This window comes from Malurus melanocephalus, unplaced genomic scaffold, assembly GCF_030028575.1.
Source record: "Malurus melanocephalus ecotype Western Australia unplaced genomic scaffold, MMel_1.1 scaffold_354, whole genome shotgun sequence".
Classification (NCBI taxonomy): Eukaryota; Metazoa; Chordata; class Aves; order Passeriformes; family Maluridae; genus Malurus; species Malurus melanocephalus.
The window spans coordinates 188983-203660 of NW_026623586.1; the positions used below are offsets into that span (position 1 = coordinate 188983).

General features: G+C 42.5%; 1 protein-coding gene across 1 annotated transcript in view; it reads left to right on the top strand.

Moving 5' to 3' along the window:
* Positions 1-14678, top strand: part of MSRA (methionine sulfoxide reductase A) — a 232551-nt gene that overhangs the window by 106894 nt on the left and 110979 nt on the right. The window lies entirely within an intron of this gene.

The following is a 14678-nucleotide window of genomic DNA, read 5'->3' on the forward strand; positions in this document are numbered from 1 at the left end:
GAAAATTGAATAGAATGGGAATGAATGGAAAATTCTTTTTCTGTTTCCTGGTGACAGCCTTACAGAGGACAATCTGAAAAGCCCTTCTGGAGGGTGTGCAGCATTTGGAGCTATTTTCAGTGCGTTCCCCTGGTACATAAATACACCATTTTTGGCCAGCATTAGACAACCCAGGATGTTCATTCAGCACCAAACATCTTTTCATATTTTGCTTACAGATGTTCAGAACAATTCCGTTGCTCTATATATTCATAAGCTTTTAGAAATCTGCGTAGCTCGAGTGGTTCTGAAATCAGGAGGGAAGAACTCTGCTGTTGTTATTCATAAACTGGGGATGTACAATTACCATGTAAAACACGCAGCTAACAATGATTTTCTTGAAAATGGGGTCGTTTGTAGGCCTGTGGTTCTCATCCCAGCATTTGGGTTTGCTGGGAGTTGTTTTCTTTGTTTATCTTCAGTGACTGGAATGTAGGGAAAATAAAACATGTCTGGTTATTATATGACATTAGTTAGAAGGCTGAGATTCAGCGAGTTAAACCAATTTATAATCTTGTCAATTCTCATCTTTCCGAGGTGTTTTCTCTAGTGCACAAATCATGTTTTTTCATAATTAACAATTCCATATAAAAATGTGCCACATAGACTTTGTTTCTGCAGGAGTTATGTAAAATAGTTTGCTGTGAAGTTTTTTCACATCTCCTAAGCAGCAAATCCACGTTTTTCTGAGGAATAGTARGGCCTCTTGCATAAAAATTCATATTTTGGCTGATTCTTCCATAAAGGATTTTTAGTTCTCCTTAAAATGTCTTGGCTTGCAAAGGTCACCTGGAAAGCTTCGGAATTGCTGATGGAAAGAGAGGAGAAAGGCAAAATTAATTTCTTGCTCTGTTACCTCCTGTCCCTGTGGTCAGCTGGTGATTTCTAAAGTTAATTCCATGAGCCCACAGCAGGGTGGTGGTGGGGAAGTTGCTCCTTTCAGTATGGAAAGGTGTGGGCAGGGTTTGGCTTTGTGATGTGGGGTTAATTTTACATATTTTTGCATAAATTGTTGATCATTTAAGGCAGCARTGGGAAATCTGACTGACATAATTCAGGAGTTGCTAATGGCAATAGAGAAATAATCTAAAATGGGAAATATTGGCTTCTCAGATTTGCCCTTCCTTAAAAACACAGAAGAAAGTCCTGTGACAAACTTATCATGGTGTTCATGGAATCATGGAATGATTTTGGGTTGGAAAGAACCTCAAAGSTCATCCACCTTCCACTGTCCCAGGCTGCTCCAAGCCCTGTCCAGCCTGGCCTTKGACACTTTCAGGAAYCCAGGGGCAGCCASAGCTTCTCTGGGCACCCTGTGCCAAGAATTCCTTCCCARTATCCCATCTAACCCTGCCCTCTGGCAGTTTGAAGCCATTCCCTGTGTCCTGTCCCTCCATCCCTTGTCCCCAGTCCCTCTCCAGCTCTCCTGGARCCCCTTKAGGCYCTGGAAGGGGCTCTGAGCTCTYCYTGGATCCTTCYCYTCTCCAGRTGAGCACCYCCAGCTCTCCCAGCCTGGCTCCAGAKCAGAGAGGCTCCAGTCTTGTGCTGAATTTGATGATTCTCCTGATACTCWGACACAGCCTCATATTCCTCCTAGAACCCTTGAGCTGGACATCACAACCCTCTTCCAAAGCAGCTCTGACTCTCCAAAATGTTTAAATGTATAATTAACCTACATATATTCCTTTTCTGTGGCTTTTGAAGGGATCTGAAGGTTTCCATGAGCAGGAACTAAGTCCACAAGATTAAAGTTTCCAAGCAGTAATGAGAGTGGCTCAGAACATTTTCTTTTGTTATTAAATTGCTGTCAAGAGAATAGATTCCTGTTGTGCCTTTGTCTGGTCCTTTTTTTTTCCCCTCCTTATAAGAACAGGATATAGGAATTTTAATGACTGTGAAGGATCTCAGTGCCCTTGATCCGTGCCTTGATGGGATTGGCCAATTGCTCCACCTCTCCCCTTTTTTTCCCCCCAGTTCACCTGTGARGAAGGAAGGAAAGGTCAGCCAAAGTACAAACTGCTGCATCAATCACAGTTAATGTCATGAACTGTGGGAATTGGTGTTTTGTGTATTTTTTGGAGCAATTGAAGAACAAGATTTTGCCTAAAATCTGTAATTTTTGGTAACTAGAACAGTTKGGATAAGTYRTGTCTCTGCAATCATGAGATTATCRTCCTAGGATCCTCCTGGATTTGCAGATAAAACCCTAGAAACTCTAATTTGTCCTCCATGCAATTGCTAAGTCATGAAATAAAATGAATGTAGCAATTTCACTTCAAAAAATCATTTGGAAAGGTGATGGCAGATGCTGCTGCAATGATAAAACCTTGGCAACAAGAACCCAACAGATGCCCTGAATTTCCCTTACCTGCTCCTCTGCAGCTCTACCTCCAAATTTTCATTGCTGGCACTACTGACATGTTCTTTTTCAACAGAGAAATTGGCCAAGAAAACTTGGTTACACCTTAAAATCGAGGATGTAGAAATGGAGTCTGTAGATTCGGCATTTAAAAATGAAAGGCAGAATAAATATGTATTTTTTATGGTAGATAAGTGGTAAATAAATTTACCATTGCCTGAAAAACAAAAAGCTCCTTGTTCACGAGGGATGGCAGCAGCTCTGCTGAGGGAGCTCTGCTGCATCCTTTAATCAAGGTTGAGTTCACTTTTCCATTTCAAAGTTTGACTTTTCAGGGTTAATGTCTTGTCTGGTTCAGGCTTGAAGGAACCAAAGTGATATTTATTATTTAGATACCTGATTGTGCCTCGTGGCAAATTTAAAATCCTAATCGCCTGACTGCTGTCCTCTGCTYCTTTCAGCTATTTATCTCAGCGCTGCCCACAATCACAGGCTTGGGCTGCAGCAGCAGGATAAATACCAAATATATTATTTATTATTAACAACTTTATTTGAATTGTATTCCACTGAGGCGTGTTGTTTCCATCATTCCCGTCTCCTGCTTTTATTAAAGATATAGATAAGATGAAAGTGTGGGAGCCCCAGAGGTTGAAAGAGCCATTACAGAGCAAGTCAAAGACAAAATCTTCTGACCTGCAGCCCACAGGAAATTCCCAAAGGAGTTTCATTTTCACGGGAGACTCCATGCAGGGCTGGGCTGGGATTCATTGTGTGGCTGTGGCTGAAAACAGAATGTGCAGCCCTGGAGCTGCTTCTTTTTTCAAGCATCAGAACGTGGTGTGTTTGTGAAAATGGTGATGTGAGAAAGCTCCAGGATCTCAGGTTTGTTCAATGGAATACCTGAGCCATTGCTAGGTCACTCAAAGGGTTTATTTCGGCCTTTCTGCAGGAACCAAACCCCCTTTTTATCTGCCTATCTGGAAATTTCTGAGCTCTACAATCTCAGAAAAGGAAATAAAAGAAAGGGAGGATTTTGGACTGTTTGAAATGTATCTGCTGTGCTGGTTCACACCAAGGATGCAGCTAATCTTAGGTTCTATTCCAGCAAAAATCAGTGTGATTTGGGCTGGATGGGGCTTGGAACAAYCTGGTCTGGGGAGTGRCATCAGCCCATGGCAAGGYTTGGAACTGGCTGAGCTTTAAGGTCCCTTCCCATCCAAACCAGACCAAATTCTGTCTTCATTTACCTCCCAGCTTCCAGGTATTTATGGTTTAATCTTTAATCATCACTGCTGACCTTTTCYGTATTAATTTGTTTATCCACCTCTTTAATACGATTTTATTCCTGGCATTCRCAGGTAGGAGGGGAAATTGGGGGTTCATTAACTCCGGTGCTGAACCTGGGCAGGAAGTTTCCAGGAGAACTTGTTAAAGGATCTTTTGCTAAAGGTTAATTCGTGGCAGCTACAAATCAACGTGTCTGGGAATGAAGTATTTATTCTGAGAAGTAAGGAAAAATCTGCTTTACTGACACTTTTCCCTTATTTATGAGTGTTCCATAGTGATGTGCTGTTCCCTGGTACCATCAGTAGGGCTCAGAGYAACAGGTGAGATGGGAATTGGTGAAAAAATAGGGTAATGGGGGGAAAAAAAAGGCAGATCTGCCACAGGAGGTCTGAAAATACCACTTTTGCACAATGGTACAGTTAGGAAGTGTTTTTTCTCACCCCAAAGTTCAAATAGTTGCTGTTACCCATCTACTCAGGATTAAAATTGTAATGTGAAGTATGGCCACCAGCAGTAGAAGAGTTTAGTGTATTTATGAAAATGATGTTATCAAAAAGCTCACGGTTGTTGTGGTGGCCAGTGGGATTTTCTTAAATTTTTTAGCTTTTGTTCTTCCTGTATTTTTTGTAATTTTTTTTGTATTTTTTTGTATTTTCTGTATTTTTATACTTTTGGTACTTTTTGTACTTTTGGTACTTTTTGTTTTGGCTCTGAAGACACTTGTAAAGAAAAACATAAGCTACAAAGCCACTTGCTGAGTGTACCAAACTCCTGGAATGAGGGAGGGTCCTTACAGTGATCTGGTTCCTGAAGTATTCAGAGCAATCCCTAATTCCACATGGGAGAAGTCACTTCAGCCTGGACATGTGGACATAGTGACCAGTCCGAGGTGTCTGACCTTCAACCTGTCCTTCCAAAGGAGGAGGAGTGGCCTGTCTTGGACAGAGCCCACTTGGAGCTCTTAATTCAGCTGAAGGGATTGTCCTGTTTGGCTTCTAAAGCAGCTTCGTGGTCAAAAACAAAAGGAATTTACAGAAGTACCTGAAAGGAGCCTACAGGCTCATCCAGGAAAGATGGGGAGGGAATTTTTAGAAGAGCCTGGAGGGATAGGCCAAGGGGGAATGGATTTCCACTGACAGAGAGTAGGGTTAGATGGGATATTGGAAAGGAATTCTTGGCACAGGGTTCCCAGAGAAGTGTGGCTGCCCCTGGATCCCTGGAAATGTCCAAGGCCAGGCTGGACAGGGCTTGGAGCAGCCTGGGATAATGGAAGGTGTCCCTGCCCATGGGTGGGATGGGATGGATTTTAAGAATCCTTCCAACCCAACCCCTTCTGGGATTCCATGACTCAGCTCCTAGATTTGTATTTAGCAGCAAATATTTTGCGCTGAGGATCTCAGTGGACTCTTTGCACTGCCCTACTCTTGTTCCCAATCCTTTTGAGGTGTGTTGTCTGTACTGACATTCCCAACCATCCCTTTTAAACCCATGGATCCCAGGAATATTCTGGATGGGATAAATCAAGAGGCAGTAATGAGATTCCCCTCCTCAGCTCTGTCTGGAGACATTTCTGTGCCTGTTACTGAGCCCAAAAATGCATCGTGGCTGTGTCACTGTCTGTGTTCCCACAGTGCATCCACACACACCAAATATTCCTGGGAAAACAAACCCCAATCCCAACATTTGTCCAGCTGGAGTTTTTTTTTTTTTTCTGTCTGCTCCTTCCCCTCTTGGTTTAATCCAGTGTTTACTCAGTCAAGCGATTCAATTAGGAACTGTTTTTATTTTCTTTCTGAGGAGTGAAGAATGTTAATTGTAGCTGAAATGCCTCCGAGTGATTCTCTCCTAATGTCACATTTCCATAAAGTCAAGGAAAGGTTTGCTTTGCTGAAAGACTGCAGCAGCAGAACAAAAATGCTAAAAAAAGTGAGTTTAATGTTTTGGATGCTGGACTTGGCGTGGATTGGGACCTTGGTGAGGAAAACAGAGACAAAAAAGAAGATCCTTTCCTCCCAAAGTGTTGTGTAAGGGTARGAGAAGAGACAGCAGATTGTGCAGACAGTTGGGGAAATCACAGCTTAGGAGAATTTTAATTAATGTGTGAAGTCATGATCTCAATGTGTGCAGAGATGGCACTGCCTGGGTTGGGGTAGAAGGAAGGGAATGGAAAAAACTGAGATGTCCTTGGGCTCCCAGGCTGTTCCTGGGGTTTAACTGGAGCAGGACAGGAATGGGGATGTGTACAGATGAGAAACAACATGGACCCCCAGGCAGGTGGAGAGAGGGATCAATTTATTGCAAAAAACAGGGTTTTTAAACCCTTAGCTTGTTATGGGTTTATATTCTTGTGAAGCACAACAAAGCCAACCACCGTAAATCACACCAGAAACACGCAATGGTTGGAATCAACCACCGTAAATCACACCAGAAACACGTGATGGTCAGAACCAACCACTGTAAATCATACCAGGAACACACTATGGGACCAACCACCATAAATCACACCAGGAACACGCCATGGTCAGAACTGACAATCATAAACCACACCAGGAACATGTGCTAGTCAGAACCAACCACCGTAAATCACACCAAGAACACGTCATGGTCAGATCCAACCACCATAAATCACACCAGGAACATGCCATGGTCAGAACCAGCCACGATACACCACGGTGTGAGCTCTCACTGGCTCTATCACTTGTTTTYCAGGATTATGGAATTTGTTTTTCACCTGCAGTTTAGCTGAGTCATTCCCAGAATCCTTCTCTGGTTAGCTGAAGTAACAGGAGAAATCAAGAGTTTTACAAGGGTGACAAGACCCTTGCTTTGTAAGGTTTTACTTCACCGCTGCAGGGATAGTCCTTCCCCTCAGGGATCCTGTCAGACAGGAAAAATAGAGCTGCTCTGTTKTTCCTGGTACTTCATGGCCTCCATTCATGGAATYMKTARAGTTGGGAAAGCYYTCTGAGRTCATCGAGTCCACCCATCAACCACGGTCACCACCAAACTGTGTCCCCAAGTGCCACATCCACGTATTGTGTGGGCACTTCTGGGGATGCTCACCCCAGGGCAGTGAGCCAGTGCATGACAACCCTTTCTATAAATAAGTTGTTCCTAAAGTCCATCCTAAACCTCCCCTTGAGGCCATTTGATGCCATCCAGTGATTTGTGATCTGGGACAAGAGTCTGACACCTCATCCCTGCACCCTCCTGGCAGGGAGYTGTGGARAGCAAAAAGGTGATCCATGATTTGGGATTGAGGATATCCTGATTTATCCCGGCCACAGCTTTCCTTTATTCCTCCTGAGAAGTCACAGATACCATGGAATAAACTGGAAATTTTGAATGATAATCAACTATCATAATTACGCATTGTTTACTTCTTTCTTTTTTTTCCCTTTTTCTCCCCATTTTTTGCAATATAATGGTTCTACATTGTTTACTTATTCTTGTTTTCCTTTTTCTCCCCATTCTTTTTGCAATATAATGATTACACATTGTTTACTTATTTTTTTCCCCTTTTCTCCTCTATTTTTTTTTGTGTTATAATGGTTGCACATTGTTTACATATTTTTCCCCTTTTCTCCTCTTTTTTTTTTTTTTTTTCCCCTTCGTCTTTTTTTTTGGTGTTATAATGGCTCCGATTTTTTTTGGAAAGGACACAGGGTTTAATCATGTCATTCCCTCTGCTGAACGCTGTGAAAATTCTTTGTTCCAAGTCAAATGGAACACCATTATAACACTCTTACCATCTACTGAGAAAATAATAAATTGGGTCAAACTGATCCTGGACATAATTCTGCTGATGTTAATGGTGTTACATCAGGAAGAAATTTCTCTCAGCCTGTTAACAGGATGATAAGATAAAAATGTGGCTACCAAAAAGCAAATAAGCTATGGAAAAAGWACTTCCACTCTCACTGATCCTGCCCTGTTTCTGCAATGTTTTGAAGTTACAAAGCATTGCAAGAGTGCTAAATATTGACATTATTGCTATTATTATTTTCTGAACGGGCTGGGTGTGGTGAGTGACCTGCTCAGGATTCTRTTCCATCCCTCTCCTTTGAATTTTTGGGAGCACACTGACTCCAGCAGAACTGACCCCAAACCGCTGGGAGGTGCAGATGGGACCATTACTTTTCACCGCTTCGTTGATTTTGKTTTAACAAATGGTTTCATTTCCTCTCCTGCCTCGTTGCTCTGTGCTCAGGGCCSGCTCAGCCCTTCTGCAGGTGTTCAGAGGTGTTCAAAGGCAGGAGCAACGGGTAATRAGCTCTTCCCTCATGTCCCAGCTGCCTTTGTGAACCGGTCAGAAGTTTTTAGGTGAAGCTAAAATTAAATGGAAAAGCATAGGCTGGGTTCTGGTGTCGTTAGTGTGAGCTGAATTTAGGCTGAGGAGCACAAAGGAAAGTAGGATCCAGTTTGCATTAAGTAGGTCAGGTTTTGGGTGGAGAGGGGACCTTCTTCTTCTTCTGAATGTGCAGCAAAACACAGTTCAGAATGGAAAATGGAATCTATATCCAAATAATCCAAATAATAATCTGAATAATCCAAATAATCCAAAATGTGGAAATAGAAGCAAACAGGATGAGATTGTTGCACAGGGAAGAAGAGAGGTGTCAGATTTGCCTTCCCACAGTGTGGCTGGCACGAAAGTGCTGCAAGGTGCATAAACCCAGATCTTAACCCTGAGAATRAATTCCAGGACCTTTCCTTTCTGTCTCTTCTTCCTCTTCCTGCCCAGAGTGTCCCAATCAGTAGGAGAAAACAAATTCTCACCTGACTCCTGTTGTCCAGGGAAGGGAATTGAGCTGGGGAAGGGGCTGGAGCAACAGGAGAGGCTGAGGGAGCTGGGAAAGGGGCTCAGCCTGGAGAAAAGGGGGATCAGGGGGGATCTTGTGGCTCTGCACAACTCCCTGACAGGAGGGGGCAGCCAGGGGGGTTGGGATTTCTCCCAGGGAACAGGGACAGGAGGAGAGGGAATGGCCTCAAAATACACCAGGAGAAGTTTAGGTTGGATATCAGGAAAATTTCTTAATGGAAAGGGTGGTCAGACATTGGAACAGGTGGAGTCCCCATCCCTGGAGGGATTTAAAAGCCATGTGGATGTGGCATTTGGGGACATGGGGCAGTGCTGGGGGATGGTTGGACTCGGTGATCCCAGAGATGCTTTTCCAACCCTGATGATTTTATGATTTTACGATTTGATAACCCCACGTTTGTGTCTCAGCAGTGGCCTGGCTTTACCAGGACGCGTAAGGAATTTGCTTCCTGAACATTTCCTCTTAACTTGGAGTTAGGAGGCTTTCAGTAGATTTATCTCTTGTTCTGAGAGTCCTTTGGGATCCAGGTTCAAAACTCCCAGGTGTTTGAACCGAGGGCTGTCACACCAAAGTTGGCCAATATTTTGGTACCACCTTCCCCTGTTCCAGATCCAATGAACTAGGAAAAACAAAATACTTTTTCTGGTCTTTCCCAAAGATTCCCACACTCCARCATGAAGTCTCCAATGATCAGCAGTTATCTTTTGCACAGCAGTTGGGATTTATGGAACTTTGCATAATAAAGAGAATCATTTCTATGGCCTGCTTGAGGGGATGACTGTTTGAGGCAGCTCTGGAAAGGAAAACAGGGAATTAAAAAGGACAAAGCTTTGCTGCAGAACTGCATTTGTTGCTTCTGCTTTTCTGATCCACCAAAGTGCAGGAATAAGCAGTGTCACAGCAGATGTGGAAGGCAAATCCTGCAGACCAGCTGAGTGGAAAGCCAAGTGCCTCCATGCATATTCATCTGTTTATCGCCTCTGATTCTCCTCAAACTCCTTTATTTGCCACACGATAATAGACTTTTCTCCATGCACACCCATTGTTGCCATGAAACACAATTTGTCTGCACACGAGATGCTCGTACAACGTGTGAGGGCAGAATTCATCAAAACAATTGAGCTGCGAGCAGGGATCTCACCGAGTTGCTTTTTGCCTCCTTTATTTCCCATCTTTTCTGCATTTGAATTGTTAAACAGCAGCTCTGCTGCAGTGTCAAAGAGTGCCTCACAAAAGCTGTTGCCATAGAATTGCACCTCGAAATGAGTTCTTTTTGAATCACCAGCACGACAAGTGGTTATTTATTTGTGCTCAGGCTTATTTAACAGCTCTTCATTATGAGAATGGCCCAGAGTTTGAGGAACAACTTATCCATTGCAGCCCCTGCTCCTGGTGTGTTCTGGAAGGAGCAGGTAYGGCTTGAAAAGATGGCACAGCTTTTTCAAGAGTTCTCAGAAGATAACTCCCTCTTTCCTCACTTCTTCCAGGAATCCCTAAACTGCCCCTGTGCTTGTCACACCAGCAACACGAACTCTTTGGGATCACAGGGTGAACATTAAAAATCATCCAGGGCCACCCTTGCCATGGGCAGGGACACCTTCCACTGTCCCAGAGTGGTCCAAGCCCTGTCCAGCCTGGCCTTGGACACTTCCAGAGATCCATGGGCAGCCAAAGCTTCTCTGGGAATTCTATTCCAGGGTCTCCCCACCTTCACAGGAAACAATTCCTTCCCAATATCCCATCTGTCCCTGCTCTCTGGCAGTTTGAAGCCATTCCGTGTGTCCTGTCCCTCCATCTCTTGTCCCCAGTCCCTCTCCAGCTCTCCTGGAGCCCCTTTAGGCTCTGCTGGATCCTTCTGTTTTCCAGGTGAGCACCCCCAGCTCTCCCAGCCTGGCTCTTGGAGCATCTCCATGGCCTCCTCTGGACTGGCTCCAGCACTTCCACATCCTTTTGCTGTTGGATTTCAGATCTGGAGGCAGCTCTGCAGGCGAGGTCTCACCTGAGCAGGGCAGAGGAGCAGAATCCCCTCCCCTGCTGGTCACAAATCCCCTCCTGGGAATGGAGCATCTCCCTGGCTGCAGTGGAAGCTGTTCTGTTTCATTCAGAGGGGTGGCACCGCTTCTCAGGGGCTGGGTTGGGATCTGTTCCCCTTCCCCTGTGCTGCTCCTGCCTCTCACATTCCTCGGCAGTGGTTCCATGCTGGAATTTGCCCGGCAGTGCTTTGGAGCAGGATGGGAGGAGGAGAAGCAGGGGTTGTTACCTGGACACTCAGCTCCTTCCCTTCCATTCATGGCTCCAGGGCTGGCTTGGGTGACCTTCAGCTCTTCCTGCCTATTGTCCTCACTAAACAAAAAAAAAAAAAAAGAGTTTATTTTATCTTCTAAGGTGCTTTGAAATCTATGGATATATGGATTTTTCTGGGTCTGAGTGTTGGAGGAAAGCACAGGCAGCAAAGGGAACTCTGAAACTGTGTTTTCTCTCCTGAAGTCATAGGGAATTTTAGCTGATGTATTTTGATGTTTATACCTCTAAATTATTTCAGCTGAAGGCCACTATGTATCAGAATATTTAGCATCATTTTAATCTATTTTTTGAAGTTCTGATTCCTCTGAGGTCCTGTAAGATGAAATAGATGCTCCAGTGTGCCATATAAAAATCTTCTTTGGACACTTTATAATTGTCTGCATTTTGCAATATTTAAATATTGCAAACTACAGACAATATGTGCCCCCCAAACTGCTTTGTACATTTAACTGAGACATTATTTTAAGTGAAATAAGATTCAGGCAGATCTGTACAGCTCTGCAGGATGTGACTTGCCAGCTTCATTCAGTACTTACATATGGAGTGCAAATTCACTAAATTCATTGGAGTTACTTTTCATTTCTACTCAAGTTACTGACAAAATATCTGCCCCTAAAGCTTTTGCAATTTTAATGTTAAGTATAATAAAAATGTGATAGCAGAGGTAATATTATTTTTAATATTAAAATGTAGATGGACTGTACCACGTTGTCTGCTTCACTGACAACCTTCTATGAAGATTGTCATAGGTTTTAAAAATCTTTCTCTTACGCAAATATTCTAAACTCATTGTAAACCAATTCTCCTATGAAGGTTTTATTCCCCCTGCAAGTGTTTAAAATACTTTTTTTTTGTATCTCATCAACTGAATGCATCAGAATTTCAGTGCTACAAGCCAAGGCAGATTTTATTCATTGTAAAATCCTTCCATTTACAGAACCAAAATGATAATAAAAATAAAAAAATACACTTGGGTGGGGGGAAGGTGGAATCCTGAAGCCAGAAATTCCTGCTTTTGCGAGGGTGCCATTCCCTTTGAAATAATTCCTCCCTAATTGGTATCCCGATGCAATGGGTAAGTGAACATATTTCACAGCAGCAGCTGTTGGATGTTCAATGACTGGAAAATACGGCGCTGGTGAAGTGTGTGGAGTGCTCATCCCATCAGGAGGAGTAAGTTAATCATACACAATTCACTGAGCACTGGAGCTGCTGCTGGCGGAGCTGGGGCTGCCTTTTCATTGTGCTGGGCCCTTTTTCAATATCTTGCAGGATCTTTTGTCTCAGCCGCAGCAGTTTTGGTTGCATCCCTAAAACTGTCAGTCTTCCTTATTTTTGCAAGGGCCCGACAATTCCTCCTTCACAATGCAGCTTAAATTGGACCAGATGCTGCATCAATAGAGCAGTCTGCCCATCTCAGAGGCATTAAGCCCAAAATTATTTAGAAAATTGAAGCCTTTAACATACTCTGGATTAATGTGATTAAGTAGAGCTTGCTTTAATTCATAGCCATCTATTCCTTTATTAATAGCCATTTCATCAACAGGAGCAGCACATATGGGGACAAGATGACTGAAAGTTAAATTGATTGCTGTAAGCCTGGAAGAAAAGCATTTAATGTTTCAATAATAACTGATGTAAGACTTCACTGCGGGGCATTTTGGATAGATTTAGACCAGCTTATAGGGCATGGTATTTATTAATATCTTTTAATTTTTTATTCTAAGCTTGCTGAATGAAAGTTGTTGGTAGTTTCTTTATTTTTTTTTGTATTTTTATTTTTAATCCCATCTTTAAGTCTGCCTTTGATATACAAGATTTATAGAAGAGAGTCTCTCATGTGGCTGATAACAGTCAGGCCAGGCCACAGTGGAGTTGGGACTCCTGTCAGGCTTAGGAAAAGTTAAAATATAGGAGAGGTTAATTTGATATGATTATTTGCACACATCCATCCTACAATGGCACATTTCTGATCCTATAACCATTCCAGGTGCTGAAGGAGGTTCAGAGATCCTGTATGAACCATAATACAGAGGGGCATCCTTCACACCCTTAAACCCCGTTTGTGGGGAGGGTTCAGGTTTGTCCTGAGTCATTTCCCAACTCAGGAATTGCATTCATGCAAATCATGGAATATTAAAAAAATCATTAAGTGGAATGTGGGATTATAGAATGGAATCTTGAATAGAATCCCAGAATCCCTGAATCCCAGTATCCCAGAATCCCAGAATGGTTTGGGTGGGAAGGAACCTTAAAGTCCATCTCATTCCACTTCATACCATGGGCTGGGATAATTTTCATTATCCCAAGTTGCTCCAAACCCCATCCAACCCATCCTACACTGTGTCTGTAGGGAGAGAGGCATTCACAGGATGGCCCCATACCCTGGAGTGATCATTCCAACAATTTACAGTTGAAGAAATCTAATCCCAGTACCTGGGAATGTTGAAGAGATCTAATCCCAGTACCTGGGAATGTTGAAGAGATCTAACCCCAGTACCTGGAACAGCTCCTAGTGCTCTTTATATGCAAGTAAAGTCAATCTTAAATTCTGCTAAAGGTAATTAATGTGCCAGAGTTTCTTGGTGTGTTCAGTCTGGTCTGACACCCAAAATTAGGCTTTAAATTAAAGTGGAGACTGACGAGAAGGAATTGTGATTTGTGGCCATAATTCGAGTCGAGGTGTGGGATCCTGGAAATTGGGGTTGAAATCTTTACTCCAAGCTCTCTTTTTTGAAGCAGGACCATCTTCAACCTTCAGTCAGGCCATCGGGGGGTGTGTCAAGGCAGGAACAGCTCCAGGATGGAGATTTTGGGAGGATTGCACAGCAGGACTGTTCTCCTGGTGATAGAGGGACTCCAAATCTTTATTTCCCCTTCCAAACACAACCATTCACGATTCTATGATATCCTAAGAAGATAAATAATGTCAAGCATTTCTCCCTCAGTGTTAGAAAGCTGTATTTTRTCCCAGGTTGAATTCTGTAACCTCAGCTTTGGGCCACAGGATCTCACTGTGCCTGTTTGTCTCAGCAAAGCCAAAGCTAATTTCAATMTGAGAAAAAAACCCTTCAAAGAACGGTAGCTGTGAGAAAGGAAATTTGTGCCCCTCATTTTGCCAGAACTGGTGTTTCTACACTTCTCCAGAGCTGAGAATTTCCCAAATTTCTACAAGTGTTATGGGTGCAAAATGACCATAAACAAAAGCAGTGATCCACATTATTCACATATATCCAATTTCTGAATTTTGGGTCTTTATAATAAATTAAATAATAAATAAATTAACAACTTTTTTCTCATTGTCTATTGAATACTCTTGGGCRTCCAAATTGCTCATTCCTTTTTGGATGAATAAATGTCAAGGAATACTGGCTTCATTTGAATTAAAAATCCCTTGTTTGCTTTTCTTACATTATCCCGTTTTAACAGGAATATATAAAGTGACCTATAGTTGAAAACTCTTAATTTGGGACTGGTGGAATAGAAATAATGGATAATCAAATGTAATGAATGTTCATTAGGCTTAAACTGGCGGTAAATGGTTTTACTGGTCTAATGTGAATGATGATATTTACATTTTAGCAAAACAAAAAAAGCAAAAATACTTTTTGTTTTGTGTGAGCAGCATGACATTGTTTACTGGAATTAATTTTAATTAATTGTATCAGTGGCTAAAATAAAAGCTGCTCTTATTGGCTTATCCCAGTGTAATTAATCGTGGTAATAATTCATTTTATGTGACTTCTTGAGGTTAAGCTTTGGCACAACCATTCATTAAAATTGAGAATTAATAATGTCTAAAAGGTTGGCCACAAAAAAAAAAAAAAAAAAAAGAGAGAGAAATATCTGTGAAGATTTATTAAGGG